The 17,180-nt window shown below is 36.3% G+C and overlaps 1 long non-coding RNA gene across 1 annotated transcript in view; it reads left to right on the top strand.

Annotated features, from left to right (window-relative positions):
• The first annotated feature begins 1,776 nt into the window (after positions 1-1,776).
• The window catches only part of LOC105864830 (uncharacterized), a 526,685-nt gene continuing 511,281 nt past the window's right edge, over positions 1,777-17,180 (top strand). The window contains exon 1 of the long non-coding RNA XR_012913635.1: positions 1,777-1,868. This is a non-coding gene — a long non-coding RNA (uncharacterized LOC105864830). The remainder of the gene's footprint in view (positions 1,869-17,180) is intronic.

Here is a 17,180-nt window from a genome sequence, read left to right on the forward strand (position 1 = left end):
CCCTACTGTGGACTACAGACTGTATTAGGTACTATCCACCTGTAACTGAGGAGATATGGAATGACCCCACTCTTGAATCCTAAGTTACAATAATGTGATGACTTACAGATAGAAAACAATAAGGAGAAGCAGGAGGAAAATAAGAATATTTGTTTTCTTTATTTAGCTCTTCCTCAGTTAACTAACATATGTTTATTATCTCTGTGTCCAATTATAGGAGCTGGAGTTAGTATAGAGATATTAGGGCATTCAAATAAATCTATAACAAGAGTAAAAAAACATAAAATTTGTGTTAATTAAAATGAAAAGATTAAAAAACTCACATAGAATATAATGAATTGTTTTGATGTAAATTTTACATTGTCCTACAAATACACCTAAATATTTATTTAGTTTGTGTGGATCCCATGACCCTGTGTTATGTTTTCTCTACTCTTCTAAAGTTTTTCAGCATAGTTAACATTACTTCTAACACTGAAAAATAATTACTTAAAAATAACTAAAAAGTCCCACATGGTTAACAGATTCCCTTAGTTCAGGAAAAAATATTTCTATCTATTAATGTGGATGGTAATTATTGTGTCTGCATTTATCCATTCAGTTTTAAGTCTGTAGCTGCTCTTAGTTCAAACTAAGCTTGTTCTGAGGAATGGGCCCAGTGTACTTCAAATCAAACTGCCAGAGGAAAGGGTCCAACATACATATTAGTTGGCCAGTTACATAATCCCCTGGGTTTTCCATCGTGGTTTCTATTGTAGTTTACCCCATAGAGTAACCTAGTCAAGTGGGTCACAGCTGGTCACTGCCAGACCTGTCCAGGCAAGACCGGCCAATCGATGGAACAAAATGGAGATTCCAGAAATAGACCCACAGAAATATGATCAACCAATCTTTGACAAAGGAACAAAGGCAATTCAATGGAAAAAGGATAGTCTTTGCAACAAATAATGCTGAAACAACTGGAAATCACAGGCAAAATTTGAATTCAGAAACAGACCTTACACCTTTCACAGAAATGAACTCAAAGTGGGAATATAAAATGCAAAACTGAAATACTCCTAGAAGATAACGTAAGAGAAAATCTAGATGACCTTGGGTTTGGTGGTGATTTTTAGATACAACAAAAGCATAATCCACAAAGAAAAGTTGATAAGCTGAGCTTCATTAAAATTAAAAACTTCTGCTCTGCATAAGATACTGTCAAGAGAATGAGAAGATAAGCTACCGACTAGGGGAAAATATTTACAGACATATCTGATGGAGGGCTGATATCCAAAATATACAAAAATCTCTTATAACTCAACAATAAAAAGATGAACAACCTGCTTAAAAAAAGGGCGAAAGATTTGAAAAGACACCTCACCCAAGAAGATATACAGATGGCAATTAAGATTATCAAGAGGCTCTACATATTTGTTATTAAGGAACTGCAATAGTATGTTGGCAGAATTCTGAAACAGACTGAGCTCTCACTCCAGGAAACTCCTTCCAGCAGGGATGGGAGGTGGGGGTCACTGGCCATTCTGCCCTCTGGAGCAGCCTGCTTGGACTGATCCTCACTCTTCTCTGGAGCCCTGGGAAGGCATGCAGAGAGGCAGAGGCTCTTTATGTGCCAGGCAAGGCTACTGTCAAGGGACTGCAAATCTGCTTGAGGTGTGACGTGTCTGTTTTTAGAACAAGAACATCACAACAACAGGAACCAGTGACCACAGCTGGGGGGAAGGAGAGAGTGTGACAAATGAAGAGAAGTTATCTCTGTCTTAGAGCTTCAGTTCTGCTTCCTGTGTGTCTAGGATACATGTGCACAGCACCAAGAGCCACCGAGCCCCACTTCAGCTTTCTGAGGCCCCTGCTTCCCACCTGACCAGGTATGTTGTGGCTCTTTGCTGTGCTATCAGGTAGATGGTGCTATCCTTCATTTTCAAATAATGCAAGGAGAACACCAGCTTCTGAGATGGGCTGAGAGAATATGTCATGCTGCTCTTCCAGAGTCAGGCAAGACATTCAATCATCAGCATCCGCAGCTCAGGAGCAAGTGCTGGGTAATCAAGTCCTCCAAAGGGCTGCCTTTAGCCAACGACTGATGAGAATTAGTGTATAATATATGTATAACAGCTCAGCACCCTCATTCCACAGTGAGACGACTCTTGGTCCCTGTATTCTACACTGACTCACATAAGTCCCCACCAGATTTAAGCTCAATTGAACACACTGTAACTTGTTGATAATGCCCCATTATGGGCAGCCTTCTTTTCCCTGTCTGGCTTCTACATTTCCTTACCTGGATTTCTGGGATGATTTACACTTGAATCCTTGGAGGGAACCCAAACTAAGCAGAAGGATAAAGCAGAAAACTCAGAAGAGATGAGGCCACCAGTGTCTACCTCATTGTCTGGCTTGAGTGGAGGGGGTTGTGGGGTTAGGTTTTTGAGTTAGGGATTAGGTTTAGGAGTGAGGGTTAGGGTTGGGCTTAAGGTTAGGATTGTCAGCAGGATCACTTGTTTAAGTTTTTTTTTTTTTTTTCTGTCAAAATGTTTTAAAGATTTTATTAATTTTTAATTAAAATCTTTTAAAAATACATTACAAATGTTCCTATCCCCTTAGACTGTTCCTCACAGATTTAAATCTTAATGACTTCAGTTTTTTTTAAAAATTATGAGCTGAACCTAGAATCAAGAGAATTGAATCATCTTCATAAAATAATTCACATCTTATCTCCAAATTAGACACAATGATACTTTCCTACAGAGAATTACTGTCAATCTCAGAATCAATTCAAGATAGTATGTGAAAAATAGTTTATAAATGTTTTATAAACTTTAAAGTTGTTGACTTGCATCTGTTACCTTTATAATAATAATCAGTGAGTGTGCTATATTGTAATAAAGTGCTGTCCTTGAGGCACATGAGATGTAATAAATGACTCCAAGTTTCTCTATCGTTTTGAATCCTTGTGGATATTATGCAAAGTTTAGTTCAGCCTCTACATTATTATCAAAAATTTATTTACCTTCTGTTGTCCTCCTTAGCTATTGTCAACCTCCACCCTAGACTTGTTTCCAAGTTGTTTCTTCTAATGTGCTGCATGCTGAAAAATTCAAAATAAAGCTAGTTGGACATTTTGTCAGGCACTTAGATGCCTTAAAAATCATTTTCTAATGCTGACTGTGTTACAGGTGGGGAGAATTCAAGATAAATGAGTGACAAATATTTCTTGACAAATAAAATATCATCAACTTTCCTCCTCCGTTTTTGCTAGTGTGGCTATTGAATTTCCTCCCCTTAACATAATCACACCTTGGCCTTTTTTTTTTTTTATTTCACCATATTACAGGGGTACAAATGTTTAGGTTACACATATTACCTTTGACCCACCTGAGTCAGAACTTCAAGTGTGTCTATCTCCCAGATGATGTGCACCGCACCCATTAGGTGTGTATATACCCATCTCCTACTCCCCCCTCCTGCCTGCCACCTGATGGATGTTACTATTATATGTGCACTTAAGTGTTGATCAGTTAATACCAATTTGATGGTGAGTACATGTGTTGCTTGTTTTTCCATTCTTGTGACACTTCACTTAGTAGAATGGGCTTCAGTTCTATCTAGGATAATACAAGATGTGTTAGATCACCATTGTTTTCTGTGGCTGAGTAGAACTCCATGGTGTACATATACCACATTCTATTAATCCACTCATGTATTGATGGGCACATGAGTTGTTTCCACATCTTTGCAATTTTGAATTATGCTGCTATAAACATTCCAGTGCAGATGTCTTTTTTTATAGAATGTCTTTTGTTCCTTTGGGTAGATGCCCAGTAATGGGATTGCTGGATCAAATCGTAGTTCTACTTGTAGTTCTTTGAAGTATCTCTATATTACTTCCCCCAGAGGTTGTACTAGTTTGCAGCCCCACCAGCAGTGTATGAGTGTTCCTATTTCTCCATATCCATGCCAACATGTATTGCTTTGGGACTTTCTGATAAAGGCCATTCTCACTGGAGTTAAGTGATATCTCATTGTGGTTTTGATTTGTATTTCCCTGATGATTAGAGATGTTGAGCAATTTTTCATATGTTTCTTGGTCATTAGTATATGATGGCAGACATGGAAAACGTCCAGCCAGAGTGTCTGTGCAAGAAAGATAAATCTTAGAAGAAAGTGAAAAAAATAAAATAAACAGGCAGACAAACATAGATCAGATGAGAATAGAAAGGAAGGGTGTCTGAAACTACAGGAGACTCCATGGGAAGAAGTTACAGAGGAGACCTGGAAGGAGAAAGGCCCCTGAAAGGCTTGGAGACCAGCAAGAAGAGTGGGAGGAGCAGTTAACTTTCCCCTCCCCTGCTGGTGGGCTCCTGAGAGGTTGGAGAGACCTGCTAATACCAGCCCAGAGAGTGATAAGCCTCTTGGGAACAGGGCATCAGGCTTCCAGTCCCTCAGGGCACCTCCCACCTGCAGAATGGAGCAGATAGGTAGGTGGTGACTTATTGCTTCATTCTCCCCTTCCACTTCCCTCCCTGCAGCTGCCAAGACAGGAGGCATCTGCAGGGAATAGGACCTTTCCTTCTGGGACCCTACAGTGGACTGAGGGGTACTCAGACTGTGAACTGCCTTCCCTCCAACCCTCCTGGATGTTGCTTGCCTGGTGACTCCAGGAGAGTGGGCAAATCCCAAGGCAGAGAGACATTGATTCAGCTTGGGAACCCCATGGGTGACTTAAGATCAGCATTATTCTCCCTGACAGGATCAGGGATTGATCTCTGGAGCCCAGGGGACCCAGGGTACAGGCCTGCATACCACATCCTGTACACCCAGGTCTCCATCACATTGCCCAGGGGCACAGAAGGGTTATTTGTGAATGAGCCTACTGAGGTGTGTGTGCCTTCAGGGGCAGCTCAGTGTGGTGTGCTTGAGGGGCAACCCTCCTCCCACAGGAGGACCACACTCCCAGCTCAGGCTGTGATCCTGGGCAGGGGACCTCCCAGCCAGCATCACAGCCAGGGGAGTATTCACTGGCTTGAAGTCCTGCCTGCTGGCAGAGGCCAGGGAGAAACCATGGAATAGTGAGGGTAGAAAGGAGTGAGGCCTGCTCCAGACTGCAGGTTTCAGAGAGCCCCACAGCCCCACACACAGACTTTTTGGCTGAGTGGGGCCTTTTTCAGCCTGTCCCTGGCTGTTTTGCCCAGAAGCAGAGAACAAACCTTTGCCCCCTGCTAACAGTGTTTGTGGAGCTTGAGGGCAGGCTCACTCAACCAAGCCCCACCCAGCTTCACTCCTCAACCTCCCCCTGCTGAGGTGGAGAATAAGGACACAGCTAGAAGTCCCAGGGCCCCTCCCACCACCTGAGGCACTAGAGTGCCTCTCTAGAGGAACAACAGCTGGTTACAGGACTCAAAACAACTTGCAACTTGCTCTTCCCAGCAAGCACCACTTGTTTAAGATTATCTAGGGCAGTGAAATTATTATAGTATCACAAATCTCCAAATTATTTCTAATGTTACCTAATCATTATGGGATATTAGACAAATTAATTTTTTGTTTTAGAGATTCACCTTATCTAAAACAAAGAAACAATAAAAATGATGCTGATGACCTAGTGTTAGTATTAACAAATATAAGCAAATCCACCTTTTTCTAGGTTCTGTGGCTAATTTATCATGCTGAAAACTCAGTGTCTTCGACACAGCACTCCAAAATTCCGTAGGAAGATGAACGGTTTAAACCTACAGAGAAGTCATGATTTCCATTCTGTATTTAAATCATGTCTAGGATCACTGTAAGATCTAATCATCTAGAAATCTGGTATTGTCTGTCAAATCTCAGAATGTCAAAGTTTGACAAATCTTTTGTTCAAACAAAATTCTATGTGAGTTAGAAGTGCATGAGGTCAGAACAATGGGGATGGCCCAATTTAGGCAGAGGTGCAGAGTCATAGCTCCACCTTGCACATTGAGCCCTGAGGCGCAGCATTTGAAAACCTTTGGAGCCCCAGACATTCATTAATGTAGGCCTGACTAGTACCACAGCTACCTGAATATAAGGTAGGCTTCAGAACTCTTGAATGGCATTCTCCCCAGTATGCAGGGCCCAGGACACCTAATTATGCCTGACACAACTCTCTGGTGAAGGAGGCCCTATAAATCTCCTCGGTGGGCTTTCACCACACAAATCATTCTTGGTTAGAATTGCTCCAGCAGGATTTAGAGGCAGGAGAAAGCACATTTCCTAACATTTCTTTGAAGATGAATGGTTCTGAAAAGAGGCATGCTGTCTTAGATATGCAATATCATAGTACACAGCCTCTAAACAAAGTAGACTACGAAGACAGACCACCAAAAAAATAACCAGAACAGAGCGAGGGGTTACTGTGTGTGGAAAACAGAGAATGTGAGGCTAAATAAACAAAAAATGTGAAATACAGTAACAGGAGAAGAGACCACTACTGTGTTACTGTAGCTATTATCAATACCAAAGTTATAAACAAGAAAGAAAGCAATATTTCAAATAACTAAGCTGTTAATTCTGATTTCAATAACATTTATGGAGGTCTTATCCTTTTTAACCCTGAAAAAGCAGTATAAAAAATTTTATATGCCCTAAAATTATTGAAAGGGGATTTATTTACACAGATGAAATGGCATTATATAGACAGTATAAAACTATTGTATATTATTTTTTTCTTTTCCTGAGTGGCAGCCTGTATTTCAAGAAAGAACCAAATTTGAGTGCTTTGTCAACAAGAGGCCAACCATTTTGTGCTAGCCTAAGGCATCAAGATTCAATACTTTTTCATTGGTGGGTTGATACCTTCTTATTTCAAATTAGTTTTACAAAATTTGTAATTATACAGATTATTCACATTTTGAAATATAAAGGGCTCCATTTATTACCAGTAGTCAATACACTTTAACATTATAAATTGTTATGAAATCTGTTTAAAGTTTAAAATTAATTTATTTGATATGATTTGACATTTTTTCTTGCTAAAGAACTTTATTTTTTTATTTCAGAATATTACGGGGGTACAAACATTTTGCTTACATGTATTGCTTTTGTACAGTTTTAGTCAAAGTTGTGAGTGTGCCCATCACCCAGATAGTGTACATTGTACAAGTTAGTTGTGAATTTACCCAACTCCTCCTCTACTCTCCCACCTTTTTGAGTTCCATTGAGTTTTACTTCCATATGTGCATATAACTATTGATTGATTAGTTCCAGCTTAATAGTGAGTATATGTGTCATTTGTTTTTCCATTCTTATGATACCTCACTCAGAAAAATGGTCTGCAGTTCTGTCCAGGTTGTTACAAAGGTTGTCATTGCCCCATTTTTTATGGTTGAGGGGTACTGCATGGTATACATATGCCATATTTTATTAATTCACTGATGGGCACTTGGGTTGATTCCATATTTTTGTCATTGTGAATTGTGCTGCAATAAACATTCCAGTGCAGGTGTTTGTTTGTTTTTGTTTTGTGTTGTTTGTTTTTATAAAATGACTTTTTTTCATTTGGGTAAATGTCCAATAGTGCGATAGTGGGATTGGTGGATCAAATGGTAGCTCTACTTTTAGTTCTTTGAGGTATGTCTATATAGCTTTCTAGTACAACCTCTAGTAGATTGTGCTAGTTTGCAGTCCCACCAACAGTATATAAGTGTTCCTTTTTCTCTGCATCAACACCAGCATCTGTTGTTTTGGGACTTTTTGATAAAAGCCATTCTCATTGGAGTTAGGTGATATCTCATTGTGGTTTTGATTTGCATTTCTCTGGTGATTAGATATGTTGAGCATTTTTTCATAAGTTTATTGGCCATTAGTCTTTCTTTTTTTGAAAAGCTTCTATTCTTGTTCTTTGCCCTCTTTTTGATGGGGTTATTTGATTTTTTTTCTTGCTGTTTTGATTGAGTTCTTTATAGATTTTGGTTATTAGCTTTTATCAGATGTATAGAATGCAAATATTTTCTCATATTCTGTGGGTTGTCTGTTCACTCTACTGATTATTCCTTAGCTGTTCAGAAACTTTTTAATTTAATCAGCTCCCATTTATTTATTTTTGTTATTGCTGTGATTGCCTTTGAGGTATTCTTCATAAATTATTTGCCTAGACTGATATCCATAAGAGTTTTAACAACATTTTTTCCAGAATTCTTATAGTTCCATGCCTTACATTGACATCTGTTATCTATCATGAATTAATTTTTGTGAGTGGTGCAGATCCTGTTTCAGTCTTCTCCATGTGGCTATCCAATTTTCCCAACATGATTTATTGAATAAGGATTCTTTTCCTCGGTGTATGCTTTTGTTTGCTTTGTCAAAGATCAGTTGGCTATATGAAGATGGTTTTATATCTGGGTTCTCTACTCTGATCCATTGGTCTATGTCTCTTGTGCCAGTCTCATGTTGTTTTTGTTATTTTAATTGATTTGCCATTCATAGAGAAATGTTTGTTCTGATTATTGTGTATTTTTAAATTGCTTTTGTCATATCAATTATCTAACTCATTTATTTAATTAAATATTCAGTTACTTAAATGTTTGTTTTCCTAATAAATATTTATTGAGCCTCTATTATATGTCAGGCACTAGAATACAGTGATAACTAAGGTAGACAAGGTACGTGCATTTATGGACCTCACATTTAACTGAACCAATTTTTATTTTTGCTTTGTTGGTATTGTTACTCACTTCATTTTACAGGGAGACTAATTTGTGTCAAGTACCTTGCTAAGTCTAATTAGCCTGACTTCTTTGCAAGGTGGTATTATTTTAGGTATTTTACAGGAATGGAAACTGTAGGCTCAGACAGGTTAAATGATGTGTAGATGGCAAAACTGCCAAATTAGTGACTAAGCCATATATGGAACCAAAGTCTTTTGGATGGCTGATAAAACTGTACCTATCATATCACACTAATCTTAGAACTTTCTAAGAGAGAGAAATGATGACTAGATGTCTCATAGACTAGAGTAGGTAATTGCAGCTTAGCTTGGGAACAGAAATACTTATGGTTCACTATTGTTGTTCAGAGTTATGACATGGCATTAAAAAGCACATCATTCTACTTCTCATTTAATATATTATAGCTTTAAAAAGTAAAAGTGACACTTTTGTGGGCACCTCTGGGATTTTTTTCTTTCCCGCCCCATTCACAGTAGATGCAGAATAACTTCACCACCCTATGTTGCATTTGGTTTTGTTTTCCCAGAATTGGGCTCCTGGCCAAAGGATTTTTTTTTTTTTTTTTTTTTTGTAACATGAGAGTAGAAAAACTTTGTGTGAGTTGCCTTCTCACAGTTGAAAGCATACAATAGAAAAATTAGAAGTTCAATGACTATATTTCCCAACATATGAAAAAATATTTGTAGAGGAAAATCATGTACCTGAAGGAAGAAACGGAGCAGAGACAGGAATTGATCTAATGACATTCAGGATCTTTATTCCAGCAGTTCTGGATGTCCAACATTTTGGCTTGACCCTTTCTTAGATATTTTTAAACCTTTATTTAGTTTATGCTTTTTGACTTGGTTTTAATTTTACTTGAATCTAAGACAATCTGAACTCATAATAAATCTGTGTATTAATGCACCTAAATATTATTCTCAGGCCTGTCACTTTCTGTTTGAGTTTGTTCATCCAAGTGATTTTATATCTATGGTATCACTAATCTGCATATTCTTAGCTATGGCTACTACATTGTGATATGAGAATTAAATTAGACAATATATGTAAATGCATTTGATAAACATATATCATTTGCCCATGCACCTGTAAAGAATAGTAAGAAATTAAGCAGGCAAGTTTGTGAACACCTTGACTGGCTCCTCATGGTGTCATTTCCAAGCCTCTCTTGTGAGAGTGGGTATCTCCTTGCCTCTCTATTCTATGCTGTGTCTATCCTATACTTCAATCATAATCAATCCCTCACAATTTCCTGAGTATATTCTTTTGACTTGGCATACACTTTGTCCACTTCCTGGAATTCCACTTCCCTTCAATCCCATGCTGACTTTTAGGTCAAGCTGGCGCCACCTTTGTAAGGCCCTCTGTGACTTCCTTACTACAAGAAAGAAGAAACAGTGCACTGCCTACACTGTTCTTTAGAAATGACTCTTTTGTAGACTTCACAGCATTGCTAATGAATGGTTTATTTCCACTTTGTGTTCCCTTGGCTAGAATCTTTGGAAGTAGCGGCTATGTCACACACACACACAGAGAGAGAGAGAGAGAGAGAGAGAGAGAGAGAGAGAAATAGGCATTAAATATAGATTCTAAGCTCATAATTTTCTATGAGTCTCTCTTTTATTTCGTCCCCCAGAATACTCCCTATAATGTCATGATAACATTGTATTTGTTTTATTAAACAATTTACTCAAACATTTTCTTTAGCACGTGCATTAATATCTCATGAAAATCTACATTCTTATTTAACATTAAAAGAACTACATTCCTGCTCTGGGTTGAATGGTAATGGGTCACCAAAGGAAAAACATGCCTTCTATTTATTTTTAGGAGATTATTACTTTCATTTAAGCTAATTATATTTTAGGAATCCCAATTCACTTTGGTCTATGTGCTGCAAGAGATCAGGAGTGACAAATCCACATTTTTCTCAATAAATTATTATCACTTTTCAATGAGATTGAATAAACTGATTATCATATGAAATAATTGTGACCACACCCTACTACTGCTCATTTTTCTGACAGAAATTCTTTTACATAACCAAAACCTATGCTAGTTAACTTGTGAAACATGGAGATACCAATGTGTAATTACTTCCAAGATTTATTTATTTTGTGTTATCCCAACAAAAGCACTGCGAGAATTGTTTTAGCATTCCATCTAAAAAATTGGAAATAAGAGCCTTTCCATGGCATGCTTGAAGTCACATGGCTTTGTTCCTTCAAGAAACAATAAGTACAGGGTAGGTTAATTGGCATTCATTTCCAATAATTCAAAGGAAGAAAAATCTAAAATACCCTCATGTATCCCTTTCCAACTTGCTAACTTCTATTTGTCTCACGAGTCTTAGGTCAGGCATGACTTCCTTGACCATTGGGCTAGGTGGGGTACTCTTTAGTCAACTCCCATGTTCACTCTAGAAAAATTTTAAAATAAAACTATTTTATAGATCTTTCATATGATGATCTTATCTCAAACTATTGAAGTAGTAGAAACTAGGAATGAACCCATATATACACTGTGTTCTTCTTATTTGGTACAATGTATATTACCTTGATTGCATTGAATAGGTATTTTTTTTTAATTAACGAAATAATGTATTTTTAATTTTCAAGTAGTTATATTCCCAATCCTACAATACTTAATGGTTCAGGCCTATGTAATCCTGTTACAAGGTATGACTAGAAACCCCTTAAGATAAAAATGTTTGCCTATTTGCTTTCCCAGTATCTAGTACCTAATATCTAGTACTGAATATCTAGTACCTAGTGTCTATACCTAATTTTTTAGAGTATTCCTTGCTCTTCCATCCAAAAGCCTGGGCCCAAACCAGTCCTGCATAAATGTTTTATGGATTTTCTTTTATTAGTAAATCTATTTCCAGTTACCATGTAGCTTTCCTGAGCAGAGGTTCTCCAATGAAGATAGAAAAATCCTATCTAAGTATTTATTGAGCTATAGGAAAAGAAGGAAAAAGCATATTATTGCCTTGTCCCTTGAGTTTAAAATTCCAAGGTGATCTCATCACATGACTTTGACAAAGAACAAAATAGGGTATTGTTAAAGAATTCCTCCCTGAGGTAAGCATTGGGGATGGTTAAGTTATAGGGTTAAATATAAAAACTGCTACAATTGTTTGAAACTCTATTATGTGACAGATATTCTACATCTTACCATAGAGTTCTTATAATAGACATAGAAGTAGATAGTAATATTCTCATTGATAAACATGAAACTAAACTGGGTTTTACTGAAGGTAAGCAAATATTCCAAAGAGACAAGAAATGGCTATGCCTCAGAATTCAAGCCCTATTTTTTCCCCCAAAGTCCATGGTCTATATCACTTTACCCAGATTTTTTTTCCTTTTCTTTCCTTTTCTTTTTAATTTGTTTTTTAAATTTCAGAATATTATGGGGGTACAAACACTTTGATTACATATATTGCCTTTGCAAGTCCAAGTCAGAGCTATAAGCATGCCCCTCCTCCAGACAGTGCACACCACACTCATTCGGTGTGAATTTACCCATCCTGGCCACCCCTCTCCCACCTGCCAGACATCTGATGAATGTGTCTGCAGCCAAGAGAGCTGAATAAAAATCACTAGAGTGTTTATTCAAATTACGGGATTCCTAGGTTCCAACTTCCTAAATCAATGCCTGAGAGGACTCAGGAATCTATATTTCTAACATTTTTTCTAGATGATTCTAGTATGTACTCAGGTTTGGTGACATTGAACTGTATTAGCAATGTTTTCTAAAATAAATTTACCTTTAGTTTGTAATTCAGTGCAATTAATTTGTTCAACAGGCATTAGGGCATAGCCAATGTGTGCCAGGAATTGTGCAAGGTGTGGCAACAAAAACTCTAAAAATACATTAGAATTGAACCCAGGATGCAACGTGGGCATTATAGGGAGCTGGAAGAGAAATAAATATATTGAAATGCCCAAATAAGCCAACAATAAAAAGATCTTAAGGTGAAAGCCTGAGCAAAAAAGAGAATAATTACCTCCACTTAATGAGCAAGGTCAGAAAAACGCATCCACATTAGACCGGTATCTTTATTTAAAAATTTTATTTCATATTGTCATTGAAACTGCATTTATATTGTGCATTTCCAGCCCAAGGTTTCAATTTTCATCAGAGGAATAGTTTGAATTTATGAGGCTTAAAACAATTAATCTCTCTCTGTGAGTGTGTGTGTGTGTGTATATATATATACATATACATATATATATATATATATGGCAAGCATATTCAGAGAATATTGTAATAGTTGATACAAAAGCACATTGATGCCCAAGTGAATTTATTCCATGATATTTCTGTTTGACCTTTTATTTTTATTGGATATTTTTTATACCAGCACATAAAATATATAATGCTGTAGGATAAGGTTTATGTTTTATTCTATATATTTTGTGAGTTGGATTTTTTCTTCCAAAATCTCAATAAAGCTTGACTGAAAACATGATGAAATTGTGGTAACCTCTCTATTCCTGACGTTGTCTACTGCTGCAACCTTCATAGTTTTCTCTAAAACATCACGGGAGTTAAAGTTTAATGATTTGAAATTAAAGCTGGTCTAGAACAAACTGCAAATTGAATTCATAAGAACATTCATCTAAATTAAGTTTCTTATTTTTATCCTATGGTTGTATCTTTGTTGAGGCTTTTATAAATAGAAGTAAAGTAAATATTCATATAGGTAAGGGGTCTTGGAGAGCATTTACTGAATTCTCCACATTTTCTGATGACACCAAAATGATGCCCAGAGTGGGCAAAAGACTTTCCTAAGGGCACACAGCACACTTGGCTCTCACATCTATGTCTTTCTACTCTCAACCTGTAATCCACTTTATCTCACTCTCTCTTAAAAATAATATATGGAGGGATCAATTCTTGCAAATAATTTTTAAGTTTTTCTAGGGGATGTATACTGAAACAAGGGGATGTATAGAAATAGAAGGCCGACCTTCTCACTGTTGAAAGCATCGTGTCTTAGTGATGTTTATTAATGATTAGTACATTTTGTAAATATCCCATGGTACAGAAGGTAGCTTTCAATATTCTTTGTCTTTGAGGATGTTTGATGAGAAAATGAATTATTTAAATATTTATGAATGTATCATAAGCTTTATGACTATCATTCCACCCCCACACACAAAAAAATATAGCTCACATTATTTAATGTTATGGTCCTGACATGTCCCTTCCCTCGACCCTTGGGGCAAGTGATTAATACTTTAATGTGCCTGGTGTTTTACTCTTTACCTTGAAAAGTAAGGTACATCTTTAAGCAGGTAAACAATTGGTGTCGTAAGTTAGTAAACAGAAGACAAACTATCACCAGGAAAACCTAGGGGAATATAATTACATCACATTGGGTGTAGAAGAAATCTCTTTTAGCCTGTGATTTTTTTATGCAAACATACAGCAGTGGTAAAAGACCAAAGATAGCCATTGTAAACCTATTTGAGCAGGAGTTTAAAGGGCTTGTGCTTACCCTGAGTTTACGCTTTTATTCCAGCATGTCAACAGGACACGTATATGGCCCTGTGGATTTCATAGTAACCCAAATCAGAGATAACCTATGTAAAACCTCAATGAAATTCAGAGATATCCTCAGACTCCATGCAAGCCCTGGTAAAGTAGAAAATAGTACTTTGACACAGTCCAAAGGATGAGTCAGTTAAGTTAGGCAATTACTATTAATAGCATATCCCTCATGAGTTGTGTTTTTTCATTTTTTTAATCTAAATAAATAGGTGGAACTCCCATGTGTTTTGCTTCAGTAGCTTGTAAATGGTACCAGATTCCCTCCTACTTACAGGAAAAGCTTGGAAATACTGTAACAGATGTATGTAACACCATTTTCATTCTTAAAATGTTCATTACTGGTTTAGTTTGACAAAAAATTTAGTTTGACAAAAAATAAATGGTGGACATTTGCAAGAGCCTGAATTAGATGGGAAAAAAGTTCCAACTGAGATTGAATCACATTTTTAATCATAGTTTTCAAATGTCTTAGAGAAGGGTACAGGCTAAGACATTAACAAAGATCTCTTCATATGGAGAAACTTACCAGTCAGATATTGCTATCCTGCTTAATAAATTAAAAAATTAGGGTAAATGCACGTTGAGTAAATTTGGAAGCATCCACATAGCCGGGAGTGGGAAACCAGGATCCTACTCTGTGCTTTCTCTACTACATTGTACAAATGGCCAGGTCTGAATGAAATTTAAATGTCACATTTTTTCCATGACTCATAAAATGCCCAGTGTCCTGATAGGTTGATTTATTGCGTGTGGCCAGAAAAGAATCTATAGCATAATAAAAAACACAACTATTAAAAATGACCATATGTTCTCATTTTACAGATGGGGAAATGGAAACAGAGTGGAAATGACTGCCAATTGATCATTAATAGAATTTACTGAACTCAATTCTGGTTATATCATTCTCTTTAATATTATTTAATGGTTTCCCATCCAACTTCAAATAAATTTCAAACTTCTTATCATGACTTAGAAGATCCTTTGAGATTGTTTTCTGCCCTTTCTTTTTCTGTGCAACAGATACTCAAATTCTGTTTTACTTACCTTCCTACAGAAAGTTTGATCTTTCCCAGTTTAAGGTTTTTAAATATTCCGTGCCTTATGACCAACTTATTTCCCTCTATCTTTCCTTACACATAAAGTTCTTGATGAACACCTATGTATACATCATAGGTCACCTTACATGCCCTTCCTAGGTTAAACAAGATTTTGTGTATGGATTATTTTATAACATCACTTGTACTTTTTTATACTTTTCAAAGTTGAAATTAGATAATTTCTTAAATTTCTGCTTATGATTTGTATTCTCTTCTGGATTATAAACATCATGGGGGCATGGATTACAACAACATACTTGAATGAATGAAAGTTGAATCAAGAATATCAGGAATTTCTGTCATTTGCAACAAAGTGGATGAACCTGGAGCACATTTTCTACTGAAATAAGTTAGGCAGAGAAAGATAAATGTAGCCTGATGTGGAATCTAAAACAATTAAACTCATAGAAGCAGAGAGTAGAATGGTTATTACCGGAAGCTGGGAGGTGGGGAGAATGTGGAGATGTTACTCAAAGGATACAAAATTGCAATGAGAGAAGAGGAATAAATTATAAGTATTTAAGGTGATGTATACGTTAATTACCTTGATTCAGTCATTCTACACGGTATACATATATTGTAACATCACAGTGAAAATAATTTAATGTATTGCATATGATTATAATTTGTTAAAAAATAAAATGTTTACAGTTTTACAAAAATATATATATATATAAGTGTGTGTATCTATCTATCTATATATATAGTAGGTGTATATATGTATCTACATATAGATATATAAATTCTCTCTCTCTCTCTCTCTATATATATATATATATATATGTATATATATATATATATATATATACACACACACACACACACACATATCATGACAAAGATCCAAAAGGCCACATCAATTCCTCATAAAATGCTTGTATTCTGTCTGTATGATGATGACTCCTTCAAATGGCTTTTTGAAACTCAGTATCATCTTTTACAACCAAGACTTTTCTACAACTACAACATTACTTTTCCACCTATGTTTCCTTAAAGTTGGAAATTTTGAGTACCTTTATATGATTTGTGAACCTAGACATGCTAGAAAGGAAATTTATTTTTAAAATATTGAAATAATCATCTACATAAATCATTTAGTAGTAGTTAACTAAAATCAACCTCTTATTTATTGTATGTTATTTAAATAACAAAAGATCCTCAAGCTATGATACTGCACTAGATTCATAATAATGTGTGAAAACCAATGAGAAAACAAATGTAGGATCTGTGAAAATGGCCAGGGTAATGAGTAAACTTCCTAGATGAGGAAACCCAAGTCCCAAAGGTATTTGTTATTTCACACTGTGATTTCAAGTGAGCCTGAAAGCCAATCAGACTAATTGTTTCCTGCTTCTATGTTTTTGTCTCCCTTCTTTGTATTTGGTGAGAATAGTGAAAACTTCCAAGTCAGAGCTAGCTTTTCTCCTAATGAGATTATCTATTTTATTTTTCTCATTTTAATGGATCCCTGTCTTCCACAGACTATCAAATGGAGTCTCAATATGTTCTTCTTCACCTAATCTTTCACTCACAAGACAGCATCGTTATGCCCAGCATGTTACTGTCACAGGATTCTGTCTGTTGACCTTCACTTTCATTAAATTCAGAGAACTATGTCAATTACTATTAATCATCTGTTTGAAACAATTTCATCTGCTGAAAGATTTCACTTTGCGTGACTCTGACATTTCAGGCTTCAGGCCAGAAGATTTTTTTTACTCAAAAAGATTTAAAAAAAAAATGAAAATTTTTAATTCCAACAGTTTTTTTAAATTCAAATATATGTTCCTTTGATCACTCTAGTCTCTATTTACAACAGGAGCAATGACTGCTCTTT

Source organism: Microcebus murinus, chromosome 20 (assembly GCF_040939455.1).
Source record: "Microcebus murinus isolate Inina chromosome 20, M.murinus_Inina_mat1.0, whole genome shotgun sequence".
In the NCBI taxonomy this organism is placed as follows: Eukaryota; Metazoa; Chordata; class Mammalia; order Primates; family Cheirogaleidae; genus Microcebus; species Microcebus murinus.